This window comes from Parus major, chromosome 2 (assembly GCF_001522545.3).
Source record: "Parus major isolate Abel chromosome 2, Parus_major1.1, whole genome shotgun sequence".
Lineage (NCBI taxonomy): Eukaryota > Metazoa > Chordata > Aves > Passeriformes > Paridae > Parus > Parus major.
Window position 1 is genome coordinate 53,827,696 of NC_031769.1, and position 18,381 is coordinate 53,846,076.

General features: G+C 40.2%; 1 protein-coding gene across 5 annotated transcripts in view; it reads left to right on the top strand.

Moving 5' to 3' along the window:
* PDE1C (phosphodiesterase 1C) overlaps positions 1–18,381 on the top strand; it is a 207,921-nt gene that overhangs the window by 26,389 nt on the left and 163,151 nt on the right. The window lies entirely within an intron of this gene.

Genomic DNA, 18,381 nt, shown 5'->3' on the forward strand with positions numbered 1-18,381 from the left:
GATTTTTGACTGAAATGTGAAAATTGGTGTGCCCAGAAAAAGCAAAGTGAGTGGCAGAATTGATTTTTCAAAATGCTTTTTGAGCTTATTTTTTTATTGTTGAAAATTTGTGCTCTACTTTTCTTTTGTATTAAACATTCCTGTGTTTAAAACAATGTTCCTTGATTTGGATAAATTTCTCTGACTACAGTGATTTTGATTATACCTCAGTCTGTGAAACTTAATTCACTCTTCATACAATTATTATTTTGAAGGTATTTGGTTGAGTCATTATATTGGGTTGTAATTTCAGGTATTTGCTCATATTGCTTGATGTTTAAAAACATAATACCATAATGTGGGTTTATGCCAGTCTATATAAATAACCCTGTAATTTCATAGTGGATTCTTATTCTTTAATATTCACATTTAGATGATTCAGGACAAGGGTATCAGAACCTCCTTTTATGATGGCCTATGGTATTTAATGACTTAAAAACTTTGTATATCTGATATTTAAAATCTGTAATTTCAAGAGATCTGAGTATTTGTCAACTTCTGATAACAATATATGGATAGCAGCATTCTTTACATTGCCATTGTGAAGACAATATTAAACATTTAATGCAGCAAAATAGTGTCACAGCATTTCAAATGGCATAGCATAATAAAGACTGATGAGTCAGAAAATGTAATTTAACAAAACAGTTTTGCTAATACAGTTTAAAAGGCTTTATAAACATCACAAAATCTTTGTATTGTATCAATATAGATATGACTGTATAATGTGGCATTTTGGGGGACTTTATAGATGGAAATCCAAACAATTTGTTGTTACAAAATAAATAGTAAATGCCTAGTTTTTCAAAGAAAAAAAGCCCTATGTGTGCTTAATAGCTTTGCAGAGCAGTGGAAGATAAGAAAGTTGTCTTAGTTTGTAAAAAAGTTGTTAGCCAAGGTAGGTTCCTTGGTAGGAGGGGAATCTCCCTCAGAATGGAAAATATGACCCCCTTCCATACAAATTATTATAACTTTGAAATCAAGGGGATTTCAGGCAAATATAAGGGGAAAGGAATAACAGCTCTTTAGCAGAATATATCTGTATAACAAGGCAGACAAACAGCCACAAGGGCAGCAGAAGGAGCAGCAGCACAAGCCCAGTGACGCCTTCTCTGGGCCGCAGGCACTTTCCCCTCCGGTGCAGTTCCGGGCACAGCCGGCAGGGGGCGCTGGTGGCTCCCGGCCAGGCAGGGCGGGTGCGATGATTCCCCCGCGCCGGCAGGGGGCGCTGTGGCGCGGGCCCGGCCACCTCTCCCCACACGGGCAATGGCCGCGCTGCCGGTGGGAGAGACAGAGCGGGGCTTCAAACACACAAACTCACGGGGGGCAGCTGGTCCCAGTGACCCTCTGGATGGTGAAATGGATTGTAGCAGGAACCTCCGGGCAGCAGTTGGAACTGCAGAGGTGGGCACACTGGGGATAGCAAACAAAATGTAGCAGAAACTCGGCTGTAACAGGAACTACAGTCCTGGCAGGTGTCCTGGCAGGCAGGAGGTGCTGGGTTACAGTGTAGTGAAAAACCCAGAGTCGTGACAGAGAAGTGTCAGGGCTGGGCAGTGGCAGCTGGGTTCCCTCACACAGCTGGGAGAGGCTCCCTCAAAAGGGGGCTTAGGGTCCCTAAGGTGCCCAAGCAGATGGTGACGGTCCTTTCCAGTGAGATAGGGTGTTAATAAGGTCCCAGTCCAGTAGTCCCAGTCCCTGTCTTATGAGCAGAGCTTCTCTCACGGTAGGAGAAGACAGCAGGAGATGGAACCCCTCAGTGGTAGCAAATTTTACCCACAGCAACCACAGCCTGTCTCCTGTTTGATCCTGAGAGTGAAAGCCTCAGTGAGATTCTGAGAGTGGGAGTCCAGCCCCTCACACCGCAGCCAAAATCTCCCAGTATTTCTCCCTTCCCAAGAGAAAACCCCTCAGCTATGAGAATGCAGCCAAATGCACCCTCCCCACCACCATGGCATTTCTTTTGTCTCATAAGTATCCCTTGTTACTGTCTCTTAGCAACAAATTGGACAAAATTCCCAGAGAGAAAGAAAAGGAAAAATCCTAACCTCCAGGGAGAGCACGTTGCAATTACTGTCTCAATAAAAACAAAAATGTGGCAGTATTTTTATTTGTTTTTATTTGGTTTATTAGCTTGATATTATGGTGTTGATTTGGGCTTAGGAGGCAGTAGCATCTTTTGTAGGAATGGTTGCATATTTGATTCATTGGGGTCTTCTGTGTGTCATAAGCTTTAAGTGCTTCCTTGACTGTTGTGTCTGAATGCCTGTAATTGCCTGGTAGGCATGGGCTTTCCTTGTTTCTTATTTACTAGTCATTAAGGGAAGATCCTGCTGCTCTGGTGCCTTTTGGGGAATGAAATGTGTTTTACAAATTGTCCAGCGTAGCATGACTGAATTAGGAATCTGGCAACTGAATCTTGGTGTAGGGATGGGAGTGGTGTTGGGTTGAGATGAACTGGTTTCACAGAAAGAAGAACCAAGCCTTGTCTTTGAATATGACTGCAAAAAACTGTGAAATGCAGCAATTCCCTTATTGCATCTGATTCACTGCTGTTAAAGCAGTATATGCATCTTTTCATGCGCAGTGTCTTGGGGTGATTTTATGATGTTATTTTATTTCCTAATTGTCTGCTTTATGCCCAGAAATGACTGTTGTAGGTTTAAGATGGATCCAGGGTTGGGGTGGGGAGTCTTGGGTGCCTGCAGGACTTTTGTTCAAACCCTTATTCTCCAGTGTGCTTGGGTCAACCAGGATGTTGCCTTGTTCCTTTTGTTGGATTAGTTTTTCTTGCTGGCTTGAAGCTATAAGTTTCTTTTTTTCCCCCCTTCCCTAGCCTGAAGGCTGTACCAGGAATCCCCTCAGCCTGCTTTTTTATTTTTATTTTTTATTAAACAGTTTTTTGGTGGTTTTTTTTTTTTTCACCTTCACTCGCTGGTATTCATTTCTCTCATTGGCAAATGGAATTATTGAAGCCCTTCTTTCAGAGGAAATGCTCATTCCAGAGCGTTTTCTGCTGAAATTTGTCTCTAAACTGAGACACAATTTAGAAAATGTCTCCAAAGTTAAAATGAGTCACACTTCCTTGTGATTTCTTATCTTTTAAATAACTACATATAAGCATTGTGAAATCCCAGTTGCCACATCTTGTATGAGCTCAGTGTTCTACTGTGCAATTATATTCTGTAGCTTGGAAAATTAAGAAGAGATCAATATTTGATTTTGTCAACACCTAGATATGAGCTGGAAACACACTTAAGCATAAAAGAAGGAATGTGGTTATTTCAATGTGTGAGAAAACGTCTATTAAACATCAACAACACAACAAAAGGGCTGAATAAGGAAAAAGGGACTGAATAAGGAAAAAAGGGCAGCGTTGGGTGCTTGGCTGCAGACAGGGGTTTGTCCACAAAATGGCAGCTCTGCCTTTTATACCCCTGGTGCTGCATCAGCCAAATACATATTTGCAAATGGTCATACATATTCAAACATTTACTTTATGTATATATATCTGGCCTCTCCCAAAGTCTGCCAGTTGACTCTGCTGTCCATGGGTGGAGACCTCCTTGCAGTCTGATTGCAGGTGAGCTGTTGCTGTGCCAAGTCTCCCCAGTGACAAGTTCCCCCAATCCCACCTGCCCCATGTGAGAGGCACAGGAACACGTCCTCCCTCCCCATGTCCCTGACAGCCCTGATAACCAGGGTTGCCAATGGCAACAACACAGAGGGAGGAAAAGGGGATTATAGGGAGAACAGAGGGTGTCCAAAACCAACCTACAGTGACACAGTTACACATCAAAAGAACTTCAAATCTCAACAAAACTTCCCTTAACACACACACACAATATCCATCTCTTGTTAGAGAAAATCATCATTCTACCCATCTTTAAAAAATGCTTTCCGCTATACCTTTCCTGTAACAATAATCCATTATAATCCAGATGTAAAGCAAAAAGTCAAACTAAACCAGCCCACTCTTTTCATCCCAAATACACATGGTGCATGATCTTTTAATAATTTAGAAGTATTTTGATGTTCTTGATTTTTTTTTTTATATAATAATTTTGCTATCTCTTTTCTGAAAGAGTTTGTAGTATATACTTGTTTGCAGTAATGCACTGAGTTAGCAGTCACAAGTAATTTTGTGTCCTGACTGGTTATATTATTGCAGTGCTTAAAATACAGATTTTAAAATCCCTTCTCACTGGTATTTGGTCTATTTGTTTATTAAACACAGCAGAGGCCCAAGTTTGAATTATATTTGACAATACAGTAGATTTGTAGTGGTTTATCCCTGTTTTACAAAGGAAAAATGTAATCTGAGACATGGAAGTGTGAAAAACAGAGTTCACTCTTTAGAACTTCTAGAAGTTTAATAGAGGATAAAAGAAGGACAAACCATTAATCCAGTGCTGGGCTGCTTTTGGCGAACGGCCAAAGAGCACAGAGGTAACTTAGAATCATGTTGACTATATACGGTTACAATGTTGGGATTACACGTGTATTCATTAGCTTATACATTATTTAAACATTCCTTTGAGTTTTTGATGTTCCTGAACTGTCTTGTTTGGTTTTAACCTCTGGATTGTCTGCAGGACATGCTGTAAATTAAGTCCATATATTTTATTTCTTCCTGTAGTTTTATCCAGTTGGTTCACACTCCCTGATAGCGCTGACAAGAGTCGATAAATCCTTCCTGGATGCTTGTGCTCTCTTTCTTGTCACTGTTAGCTTATCACTTGGAGAGGCCAGTTCACAGATGTAAGAAACAGAATAATTGCTTTACACCATTCCCTGAGTTAGTTACATAGAAGTATTTTTGTGTCTATTTCAACATTTTACTAAGGCCTAAGATATATTTGTTACACTACTATTCATTTGAACTATGTAATGCATACATAAACTGACAGATTATACAAAACAGTTAAAAGTAAGTATAAATTGTACTACATCAAAGTACTTGTGATGCAGAAAGCTAATCTATGAATGCGAAAGCCAGTATTATTTTATCATCTATAACAGAAATGATTAGCTTCTTGGTCCACTCTTAATGAAACCGATCTGACACATAATTTTCTTTGCACAAATATGCAAGTTCACTACTGTAGGACCTATGGTCATTATATATTTTAACAGCTGCTCAAGACTGTGAATTGATACCCAGGAATATTCATATGGACTTCTCAGGGCTGTGTGATCTGGATGTTGGCTAGACATGTCAGTGGTTATCAACACTGAAGTCTGTAACTCTCCTCTTAAATCTGATTTTTTGTCTGCTAGATCCCTGTGATAAGCAGTGGTGTAGTATCAATAAGAATTAACAGCGGTAATTAATGAGCTGTTAAGGAGGCTGTATAACAACTTTTTAGGCTGCTTAAACTTCTGTGTGCTAGTCCTTGCAAGCACTACCCAAGCAGGCATTTTGATAATGCTGGGCTAGCACCCACCAGGAAGAGCATAGAAACAAAAACGTTTTGGGTGCTGTTCTGCAAACACCACCTAGAAGTTTGTGCAAGCTGTTTATGTTAGACGATACAAGAAAAACTGCTGCTTTTGTTGCTGGACTACTGCCTGGATGATTCAAGTGTTCACAAGTGGGTGGCACTACTTCAGCTGAAAATTTCGTGTGCCCAAGATGTCGTGATTTCTCCTAGACATGTCTTAACACATAGGAGAGATTCAGTGTTATTTTGACTCTGGAGATCTGGAATACTTTATTGAGAAAGATATATGACTGTGGTGGTGCTTATGGGATATAATGATTATAATAAAGGATCTTGTCACAGGATATACCATAGCATGAGCTGACTGAAACATGCAGGGGAGAATGAATATGCTGATATGTAAATAAATGAAACAGTGCTCAGGGAAACCTCCCTGTCCTTGGTCCTGGGCCTGCATTGACAGGTACTGTTGGTCTGGAGTCTTGGAGCAGTTCAGTTTGCTTTGTCTAGCACCTGGGGCCTTGAGATGGCAATGTTAATGACAAATCAGGATAGCAGGCAGCAGGTGAGGCACAGACCCTCTGTCTCATACCAGACAGGCCTTATTGGGTATCTGTGCAGCCATGCTGTACCAGGAAGTGATGAATATTGTCTGTTACCAAAGCCATAAGACCTGAGAACCAGAAAGGCAGATTCAGTTACTTCATGGTCAGACTGTTTTCCTGCTCAAGGCTTGCATATGTTCTTAGTTTCTGTTACCTTTCAATATAATTCCAGTTTTTAACTTGAGGCTTGTAACACCCCTGCTTACCTTAATGGTTGTTTTTCTTATGTCAACTGCAAAGTTTATCTTTGCAAAGGTAGCTTGTTTTGCTTTTCTTATCAGCTTCTGCTCTGCTTTATGGTTTTAAATCTCACTGGCAGCTAATCTTTTCGTATTTTTGATTTGTTTGTGGGTGATGTAAAGTCTTGCTCCTGCCAGCTTCTGGCCACTTGGTCTACTGCATAGAGCTGATACTGCAGTGCTCCAAATGTGAAAATAATTCAGTCATAACTCCATGCACTGGGAATCAGCCCATGAGCCTCAAAGATGTGGCTATACCAATGTATGCAGCAAATGTACGCAACATAAACCAGGGAGCTTGAAGCCAGCCACCATGTCGCTAGAAAGCATGACCTCATTGTCATTACTGACCTTTGGTGGGATGAATCCTGTGACTGGAGCATGGCTGCAGGAGGTTCAAAAGGAACTGGAGAGGAAGGAGGGACAAAGGGATGGAATGTAAACAGCTCTCTCTGGGGAGCAGCCATGAGCTGGTCTAAAGCATATGGGTAAAAATCAGACTAAGTCAAAAAAGGGAACCTTGTGGTTGGTGTCCACTACGGCCCACCTGATCGTGGGGATCCTGTTGATGGAGCCTTCTTACTCCAGCTACATCAGGAGGCATCATACTTGCAGGGTCTTATCCTTCTGAGGGACTTCATCCATTGACATCTGATGGAAAAGCAGCACTGGAGATTCCTGGAATGCATGGAGGATAACTTCTTAAGTCAGATAATAAACAGTCCTACCAAAGGTGTTGTGATACTGTACCTGACGGCAGTCAATGCAAGTGAGTTATTGAGGGTGTTAAGATTGGAGTCACTTGGCTACAGTGATCATGTACTGGTGGAGTTTGCAGTCCTGATGTTGCCTTTTTCCCAACGTGGAAATGAAACTCGAGATAATTTTAGTAAGGACTTAATACAAGAGTGGATCTTTATTTGAAAACCTTCAGGGGCAGTTATGGAAAGATGGTCACAGCAGCTCACCCCCCCAGAGATGAATACATTTTTATAGTTTTTAGGAAATTAGCATAATTGGTAAAATGCACCAATTAGGAGGACAAGTGGTGATGCAATTTCCTCTCCCCCCCACCCCAGGTCAAGCCCTTTCTCTGGAGTCCCTCTGTCAGCTCTAGCTGTGCTGTGTCTATGAAATGTTGAGTTGTTCTCAATCTTAGATCCCAGGAAGAATCAAGATAGTACTGGGGCCCTGCACCTCCTGTGGTTTATAGCTCTGGAATTTATTTTGTCTTTCTGCTTAAGGAAAGGCCATGGAAAAGTACTGGGAAAACTAGCCACTAATGCAATAGGCTATAGAGCTACAAATATATGTGTGAAGAATACAGAGAACATACAAAGGAAAAAAAAAAAGGAAAACCCAGACTGGCATCAGTGAGGGGTATGGGTCAGGCAAAGAGTCAAGTCAGGACCCTGGAATTTAGGAAAGCAAACTTACAAGTCTTCAAGGAGTTAGTCAATAGGACACCTGGGAAACCACCCTCAGGGAAAAGGGAGCAAAACAGAGTTGGCAGAGCTTTGAAGGGTACCTTTCATGGAGCTCAAGAGCCCTTGATCACTAGGTGCAAGAAATGGAGCAAGGAAGGCAAGAGAACAGCATGGCTGAATCAGGACCTGCTGGTCAAACTAAACTGCAAGAAGTATATGTACAGGCTGGGAAAGTAAGGACAGGTTTCCTGGGAAGAGTACAGGGATACACCCCAGTTTTGTCAGGATGAGGTGAAGAAGGCCAAAGGTGAAGCTGGACCTGAAACTGGCCAGATGAAGAATAACAAGAAAATCTTCTACAGGTACAACAGCCAGAAAAGAAAGGTCAGAGAAGGTAAGCAAGGTTGGCAAATGAAGGTGGACAAAATGAAGGCTGAGGATTTCAAAAACTTTATTTTTTCAGTCTTCAATGGCAACCTCTCCTCCCACATCTCTTGTGTGGATGAATTATTAGATGGTGACTGGGGAAGGAAAGCATTTCCCATTGTAAGTGAAGATCAGTTTCATGACCACCTGAGGTACCTGATTCTACTTAAGTCCATGGGACCTAGTGAGATGCATTGCAAGAATTGGTTGATGTAGTTGGCAAGCCAACTCTCCATGATATTCAAAAAGTTATGACAGTCAGGTGAAGACCCTGGTGACAGGAAAAAGAGATATATTGTACCCATCTCAAAAAAGGGTAGGAAGGAGGATCCTGGGAACTATCAACCTGTCAATCTTATCTCTGTGCTTGGGAAGATGGTGGAACAGATCCTCCTAGAAGACATACTAAGGCACATGAAAGGGAGGTGGTTGAGACAACCAGCACAGTTTCACCAAAGTAAGTTCTCCCTGATCTAGAAACCTTAGTGACCTTCTATGATGGAATGATTACATCAGTGGGCAAGGGAAAGGATCTAATCTGGATTTCGGAAAAATCTATCTAATTTTTTATTTAAGGTCTTTGATATGTTTCTTCACAACATCCTCTCTCTAAATTGGAGAAAGATGGATTTGAGAGGGGGACTGTGTACTGGAGGAGGAATTGGTTTGACAGTCATATCTACAGGGTAATCAACAGCTTGGGGACCCAATATGGGCCCCTGAGGGAGCTGTCCATATTGGGGCCAGTGCTACTTAATGTCTTTATCAGAGACATAGGGATTGAGTGCATCCTCAGTAAACTTGCAGGCGACACCAGATTAGGTGGTTGACTCATTTAAAGTACCAGAAGTACCTGGACAAGTTTGAGAAATGCGCCCATGGGGACCTCATGAGGTCCAACAAGCTCAAATGCCAGGTTCTGCACCTGGCTTGGGGCACCTCCTTGTACCATACCAGCTGGAGAATGAAGAAATTGAGAGCAGCCTTGAAGAGAAAGACTTGGGGAAGTTCTGAACCAAAAGACCAAGGCCAAAAGGTCGAGGGAGAGGATTCTGTTCCCCTACTCCACTCTCATGAGACCCCACCTGGAATATTGTTTCCAGTTCTAGAGTTCTCAAACACAAGAATGGATCTGGTGGAGCAGGTCCAGAGGAGGGCCCCAACAATGATCAGAGGAATGGAACACCTCTCCTGTGAGGGAAGGCTAAAAGAATTGGAGCTGTTCAGCTGGAGAAAAGAAAACTCCAGAAACACTTTATCATGACCTTACAGTACTTAAAGGGGGCTTATAAGAAAGATAGGGACACACTTTTCAGTAGGGCCTCTTGTTATAGGACAAGTGGTAATGGTTTTAAACTGAAGTGGGGTCAATTTAGACTAGCTAGAAGGAAGAAAATTTTTGTACTATTCAAATGATGAAACACTGGAACAGTTGCCTGGAGACATAGTTGGCTGCCTCATCCCTAGAAACATTTAAGGTCAGTTTGGCCTGGATTCTGAGCAACCTGATTTTGTGTAAGATGTTCCTGGGGCTGGACTAGATGACCTTTAAAAAGCCCCTTCCAACTCAACTATTTTATGATTCTATGGTTTTAAGGTGATGCCAGTGGAAATAACAGCTATGAGCCTTACTTCGCTGTCTTGTCTGACTCATAGCAAGAGCCTGTCTCAGTCAGTTGACAGACACCTGCAGGACTCCTGCTTTACCAAATCTCACGTTTTGACAATATCTGAGCATCAAAGCTTGGCTGTGTCTACTTAAAGCAGTATGTGGGTTCTGAAAATTGGAGAGGGAGGCCGTGTTGTGCAGGATAGCTGTGACTATGCAAAGAAGAGGTGTTTAGGGCTAATTGATGGGTAGAATAAAGCCCACATTCTCTCCTTACTGGGTCTCAATGTTTGTTCACAGCCTGTCTTATTTGAATTAAAACAAAACCCAACACACACACAAATAAGAGAGATGAATTTCACTTTCCCTAACTTGTTAAAATAATAAAAAAAATCACTGCACAAAACTGAACATGTGAAATACACTTTCTTCTTGTATTTTAAATGCATCTACAACTGATCCAGGTCTCATTTATCATTAAAACATTGCTTGTCTCTCTTCCTTTTAATCATGTCTCCCTTCTAGGTTCATATTATGCTTTGTGACAGCTATGTGCCCATTTCTTGTAGATTGTGATTTACAAGTCAGAAGGGCAATAAGAGAAGAAAGACTATTCAAAGGCTGCATTTTCTCCTTACCTTTGTGTTTATCCACATGGGGTCCAAGAAGGTGTTTTTTAGGCAGTTGAAAGAGAAATGCATATCTCTCTCCCTCTCTTTTTTTTAATTTTTTTTTTAATATCACTGTCTTCTTGTACTTCATAGGATAGATGTATTATTGATGATAAGGCAAGACAGTGACTTGTGGGTGTTCTAACAGAACTGTGCCTCTGAATAGCAGGGAACTAATCCACTTCTAAAAAGGAAACAACAGTTTGAGCTGAAGCTCCATGGATAAACAAAGGGCTGAAGGTCCCAGTTTGAGGACTGACCAATGCCTGTCCTTGACCACATGTCTATGCCTGATGTATATCAACTGAATCTTATACCATAACAAACTCTGAGCATTTGTTTTGTAGCTGTGCAAGCTTTCCCGTTCTGGTTTTGCCAGCATCAGATCAACTGCAATTCTTGACGTGGTTAGACTATGTTGGAGCCTGACACACAGGGAGGGTAGATATATTTTTGAAGGCAAGTGTTGTATACTTGTACAAGCATGAGGATCTTAAATGTCTGTATGACATTCATATATACAAGGCTGTTCCAGGGACTGTTAGTCTCCTGACTTACTGAATTTGGCAGCCCAATCTTCCCTTCAAATTTATAGAAGAAACTACATAAGGGTGGGAAGTTGAGTATAGGAAAATACACGAATTGAAGTATAGTCTTTATCCTGATGGAAGTGTTTAATAAAGTATTTCTTAGTTATCTCCACCATGAGAGATTATTAGCTTCTACATACTAATACCAAACTGGAATGCCTTGCAATTCCTGTTGCCATAATTTTTAGCCTGGTTTCCTAAGGAAAACTGACTATCCTTTTCCTAAGGAAATTTCTGTATCCATATCCCATTAACTTTTTAGACATAGCTGAACTTGATCAATAGTTTACCAGAATGGTAGACATCTCAAAAGTCATATGCCACAATCTCTTCCCCTCCTGTCATATGGTTATACCCAGCATGGTCTTTTTGTGCACATGCAGAGTTCCAGGCTTTTCTGATGTGAAGTGACTGTAATAAAAGTGTCCTGTAATGGGAAGGAGCAGCTCAGTTTTCAGGCAAATAACACTGAAAAGGGGCTGGAGGCCACCTGACCTATTCTTCCAGCCTGTGATCTGCACTTGAAAGGCACTTGGGAGGAGGGGATGTGGGTTCTGGAACAGATATATTGTCCTGATGTCTGTGCATGATCTGTGCACCCTAAGTTCCTTACCCTGTTATTAAATCAAGACTGTCACATGATATCTTTTATTCCCAGTGAGAAAATGAGATAGCAGCTTTCTTACTCTTGGCAGCCAGAGAGTGTGATGAGTGCAGATAAAAGCATTTTGCTGAAATTTTGAGTTCTTTAATATTAAAAAATATTTAAGAAATATTAAAAAGACACTCAAATGCAATTCCTTTACAGTATAATCCACTTTTAAAGGGCTATCTGATGGTAACAAAGTTAAGTAGTATTTTATACTGTGATGTTTTCCTTAAACATATGGTAAAACATCCTCCAGATCCAATCGGGAACATATTTAGTGTGATTTTGAGACCACAAAACCTGCAAGTAAGAGTTCAGAAATATTTTGAAGTGGAAAAAGTAGCATATTGTGGAAAGGAAGGTGTGTAGTACCAAGTACTCACTGTTTTTACTCTGATGAGAAACTGTGGGCTGTCATAGACTTAAGCGTGCTTTTTTCTCTAGTGTCATCAAGTGGAAATTTTGCTTCTTTCAGGACAGTGTTGTAAGCTGAAACCTATGAACACACTGCACCAACATAGCCAGATGGGAAGCCTGGAAGTATACTGAGGGACAAAACTTAGCTGCTCTAGGAAGCATTAGCAACTGGCAGTGATGTTTGTCATGAACAAGGTCCAGTGACAAATCAGGTATGTTGGGCTCAGCTCAAAAAAAATGCAAAACCCACAACTGAATATAAAGCTAAAATGACAGGGGAGTGGTGCAAGGGGGAAGATGAAAGAAAAAGAAACACAGTTTAGAGGAGAACACGTATTTTTCCCTCTCATGTAAAATCCAGGAAACAATTTGAAGTGTTTTGTTATTGTCATAACCATTTTGATACAATTAGCTCATGCTGCTATAGGAGATTTGCAATTAACACTGACAGATTTGCAATTACATTGACAGTGTCAGTGTAATTTCCATTCTTGGAGGCACTGCATTCTCATATTTCTGTTGGCTTGCAGGGCCTCAGTCCATACCAAAGAAGGGGGAATGCAACACTTGAGTATGGAGATGGGTGATTTTGAGGCTAGAGATCACACCTGCCTCATGTTCTCATGTACTGGTCTCTAATTACTTTGCTGTGGGTCTACAAAACCTGTGGACAGTGAGGTCTCTGACAGAAAAGTGATAGCTGTGGTAAGCCAGACTTCTATGCAGTGTCTAGTTTTAGTTTTAATCTAATCAGTGTGTAACTGAAAGTGTTACCAAATGACAGCTAAAACCCTAAAAACATGCAGTGTAACCATCTTTTTTTCACTACAAGTAGCCGTGGGGACGGGAATCTAGGACGTCAGTTTTTGTTCAGTTCAAGAGTGAAATCAGAAATAGCTTTAAGTGAGAGTCAGATGTAGTCCAAGTCTGTAGGTGAACATAATTTCAGGGACAGACACAATCATCTGTCCATGAAAACAGCAGAAATGTAGAAATCAGGTTTTTTAACTTAGTACTTGCAACTACTTAATTGGACTCAGAAACTGATGAGTGCAATGTTTCCTTTCTAGCACACCTGCATAGAGGAAGATGTTATCACATCAGTTCAGGCATACACGCAGCAGCAGCAAATTATAAATACAATGTCAGTTTTTTTTCTTTCTTCATTTGCTGTAGATGAGCACCTGAAGTAAGGTGGAATGGCATCTTTCCATACTGTCATTCTTTGTATCTTTATTTCCTAAGACAGTTTACATATTACTTTAATTTGAAATATACATACAGAAAAAAATGGCAGTTTTAACTGTTGGAATTTTTAATTTGCAGTTGTCATCCCCTTCTTCATCCCCCCTTCCAGAGTCCCACACTTCTCAGCTCAAAAAATCTTGGCTCCCCCCTTTCCAGCTCCAGTTCCTGGCACAGATTTCCAATACTTATCTAGCAGCTGTACTTACAAAGCAAATTAATTCAAAAAAAGACCCCAGTAGCTTAAAGGAGAGGACCAGAATGAAAAAGATGGACCACTATTGACTTTTTTGTTTTATCATTTGAAAAAGATTGTGGTGATAGATGTGTCAGACTCTGAAGAAGAACATTGCTGCTGTGGAAGAAGGTGCTTCAGAGGTAGAAGGCAACTGGAGCCTGCCTAGACAGCATTTGGAGGGGGCCAAGGGAAAAGATTATGAGCAAAGGAGTATCTGTTGTATGGTGTATCTGAGTATGGAGGGGTTGTGTTTATCACAGGGTCACTTAACTGTTTTGTTTCCAGTGTTCATGCTTTTAGAGAACTAGGAAACTCATGGTACTTTGGCTTGCATTTCACATCTTGATTTCTTGTTTTTTCTTTCATGTTGTCTGCACAAAGAATGTGCAGTCTAGGTTTAAACAAGGACTGTTTTTCTCCTGGAGGCTGATGTAATTCTTAAACAGAGATGTTGTGGTTTAACCCTAGTGAACTACCAAGCAACATGCAGATGCTCACTCACTCCCCCACCATCAGGATCACAGAGATAATTGTAAGGGTAAAAGCTAGAAAAAATGTGGGTTGAGACAAAGATAGGTCAATAGGGAAAGAAAAAGCCGTGCACACAAACAAAAGAAAAACCAAAGAATTAGTTCACTTCCCATGGGCAGGCAGACATTCAGCTGTTTCCAGGAGAGCAAGCATAATGGTGTACAGCAGTTACTTAGAAAGACAAATACCTTCACTCTAAACATTCCCCTTCCTCCTTCCCTCCAGCTTTATATACTGAGCATGATGTCTTCTGGTATTAAATATCCCTTTGGGAAGTTTGGGTCACCTGTCCTGGCTGTGTCATCTCCTAAGCTCCCATGCACCCACAACTTCCTTGTCATCTCTGTATTATCAACACTGGGTTCAACACCACTATGAAAACAATTTTAGTCCATCCAAAAACAAAAGACCAAAAGGATTTTGTTGCAGCTTTTGCATTAGCATTCGCGTGTCAAGATTAGAAAATGTGTAACCACACACCAGGATACAGGGTTTGACAGTACAGGAGAAAAGTTTGTCTGAAAATCAAGTTTCTTTAACAGTGCAAGAATCCATTTTCCTTTTGACTGTTGTGGGAACTGCAAAGCCAGAAACTTGCCTGGCAGAAAACTGATTTTGGGCTAGATTTCTTCACCCTTACACTGAACATCTTATTTCTGAGGGCCTATTTGTGAAACTAGCAGTACTGCTTACATAGGATGCTCAGAGGATGATGTTTTTGTTCAGTAGAGGAGGCAGAACCGTCCCTTCTGAGGCTCCTTGAGGTATTGTCTTATTTATAAAGGAGAACTTTCATTCCAATTTGCTATTTTCTTTGTGGAGTTTATTTATTAAAAGTGAAACAAGGGATGCTTTGTGGAAAACAGATTAACATGGAAAATATTTATCTTCCTGTCATCCTTGGGAATCTATTTCTCATTGTGTTACAATTCATTGTTTTCTCTGGCTGAAGAAATGATATTATTATATTTAAGATAAATGCTGAAATTATATATCCATTAAATAAAATGTACATAGAATGTCTTACTGTTTTTTACCCAGGAAAATCAGATGTACCTTGTTAAAAAACAGTGTGGTTGCAGATGACTTAATTTATTCTTAAACAGAGCTAGGTAAGATTTCAAAATTTTGTATAAGTTAATAGCACTTCTCTATAATATTTTCATGTTAGCAAGAATGAACAGAAGGAGATAAAGAAAATTATGCCCAAATGAAATGATAGGGTTGATTTTCAGGTAGGTGTACTGATTTTGGTAAAATTAGAAATATGCCTGCGTCACTGGGTTAGTATCTTTCTTATTACTTCTGCATCACTAGCTATGTCAGCAGAATGGTAACAATAGGTATTTTCTGCCTTTTGGATATCAGTGCTGGAAGAATGGCTGAAGGAATCCTAAGACTTCTGGATTCATTCCTGGGATCACTGTACAAAAAGCATTTTCCTAAATTTATTATTTTAAATCAAACAAGTCCGAGTTTTAAAAAAAAACCTTAAAAATCAGATGTGGTATCATCTGGTAAATATAATAGGGATTAAAAAGGAAAACTTTACTCTCTTAGACACATTTTAATGACATTTCATTATTTCTAACAAGTGAACTCGTGTCTTAAATTTGACCATTTGTAATTTCAAAGGAAATGAGACCACAGTCACATGTCCTGCCTTTTTTGTGTCTTTCTGTGAGTTCACAATGATATAATGCAACACAAATCTGTTTTATCTCAGTAGCATTTTCACTAACATGCCCAAGTAAACAACAAACACGTGATCTGAGGCACCACATGTTTGCTTGCGATTCCTCCAGTACTTAGTGAAGCCAAGAGGACATTTGAAAGATGAGCTGATGTTTCTAGCTCTGAATTTCTTCCCTGGCATTATTTGCAGTTCAATATGAAAAAAAAAAAAAGTCTTTACAGGCTGCCATGCATAAAGGAATGTTTGCACAATTTGAAAATACAGGGACTGATCACAGGGCAGAACAGAAATTTCAGTTCATTGGTAGGACTTTCTTGATTACTTTTTAGCTGCTTTGAGCCTCATAAAAGGACTGGGAAAACAAATTATCTGCTGAACCTCTTCCCATGTATTTTAAAGGTCTGAGGACACGGTATGAGATTCAAACTAATTGCTGGCTCTTGTGCCAAGCCTCAGCTACTTTCCATCTGCAGCTAGGCTTCAGCACTGTCAGCATTAGAAGAACTCCTTTAGGGGGGATGCGTGAAGCCAGCAGATATTTCTGCAAGGGGAGGGGGATTAAAAATCTCTCAGAGCTCTACCCCATCCTCAATGTTTGGGGATGCATAAGCAAGTCCAGGCTGCTCCCACCTCCTTTTTACATAGTGTTACATAGCCATTGTAGGCACCCACATAGGTTCTTCAGTTAGGTACATACCTCAGAGACCAGTTATTCCTTCTCTTCACAGGAGGCACTTTTTGTCTTACTTTCTCTGACTTTTGTAATGAAATCATAGCTTGCTACATGTGACTGAGGTGTTTACTCCACCTGGTCAGAGCCCCAGGCAGTCCAATTCCTTTACATGAGGCTGGCAGGCTGTGCTGGGATACTTGTGTTTCTTTTCAGTGACTAGGCCCTACAGTTTCTCTAATCTAAGGACCTAGATTCCAGAACATAAATAAACCTCATCTACTCCAGTTATGTCTGTTTGACATAAATAGTTACTAATGTGAAAATGTGAAGGAGGTTATCTTAAAGATGCCACAATCAGCATTCAGTAGAGGTGACTTTAGTCTCTCACTTGGTAATAGTCATATGTAGGCTTATGAAAAGTCCAATTTCAAAGTACCATGTTGTAGAAAAGAGTATTAAAAAGTGCAAGAAATATGTAGAAAGAAGGAGAGGTTTATACTGGAGCATCTTCATTTTCTGCAGGGAAAGGTGATCAAAACCAAACACCGCCTGGTTTACGTTACCATTTTATCCAAAGCAATAGTAGATGTTACAGGTTTGCATGGTCTGGTCTTACTACACCAGTTTGCACCTCCTTATTTGCAACTATCCATGTATGTTTTAGGAACGATGCAGTGTGATGGAAATAGGCCTGTTTTCACAATTTTAATGCATTTAGCAGCCACTATGGTTAGTGGGGCAAGAGACTGGTACAGAACTAACACCAAAGTCCCCACGGCAAATCATCTGCTACCCCATCTGTCTGCCCAAGACTTAGTAACACATTAGAGTCCTGGGGCCTTGTGGTTGCAATTCAAGCTTCAAAGCTCATTAACTTGACAATTAGTGGAAAATGGTTTGGCACCTTGCAGATCCTGCCTAGTATATTCTGGGCTGGGATTTAAGGTTTTTTTCAAGAGTCTACACAATGATTGACCAACTGTGTCTGCAATTATATACCTCTGTTAACTAGTTTCCTTCTCAGCTGAGAGCAGTTATGTACTCTGTTTGAAATTTGTAGTGCCACTGAAAATATCATTTTTCACTTCAAAAAGTAATATGAGTCTTGCAAAGAGAGATATGTAGTGATGGGGATTGTGGAGGGAAGAAAGAGAGAAAAACAGTCATACTCAAGATTCTGATAAGGAAGGATGTTGAGGTAAATATTTAAATTGCAAGATTTTGTTTTTTCACACTGTATGTAAGTACCAGGCTATTCTGATTTAACGTGCTGTTGCATTAAAAAAAAATCTTAGGTCATCTCTAAATTTTATTTCTATCTATAGCTTCCAGGAATGGAAGAAGGAGGGACCTAAAATCTCCAAATTCTTGTGTGTTGTGCTGGTTTTGTCCTGTATGCCTTTTTGTTGCTGCTTAAAGTCAGTACTCAGGAGTTACTTTTTTCCCCCCAGATATAATATCTATTAAATTATATGCAGTATAATATCTTCCTGGTATACAGAATAAACTTCTGTCTCCTTATCATGTAACAGATTGGAAGGCATATAAGGCTGACAGATCATTTCTTATGTAGCTGTAAAGTGATATAGAAATGATAGCATCTTGAAATTTATGAGGAAAATGATTGCTTCAAGTGGTGTGTCAGATCCAATATGACTACTGGTGCAATATATTTGTGGGAAAGCTATGTTTTTGATAAAGAGAGAAATAGAATCTTACCAAGGTATAAGTTATAAACTTATTGGTAAAGTGGTGAGACCAATGTGTGCTTTGCTTTATATTACTGGGAATTACAGTTTAGCTTACTTGACAGATAAGGAAACTAAGGAAAAAATATAAAATATACTTTGAAATAAATGCAGTGTTATTTTACTACCTCTTA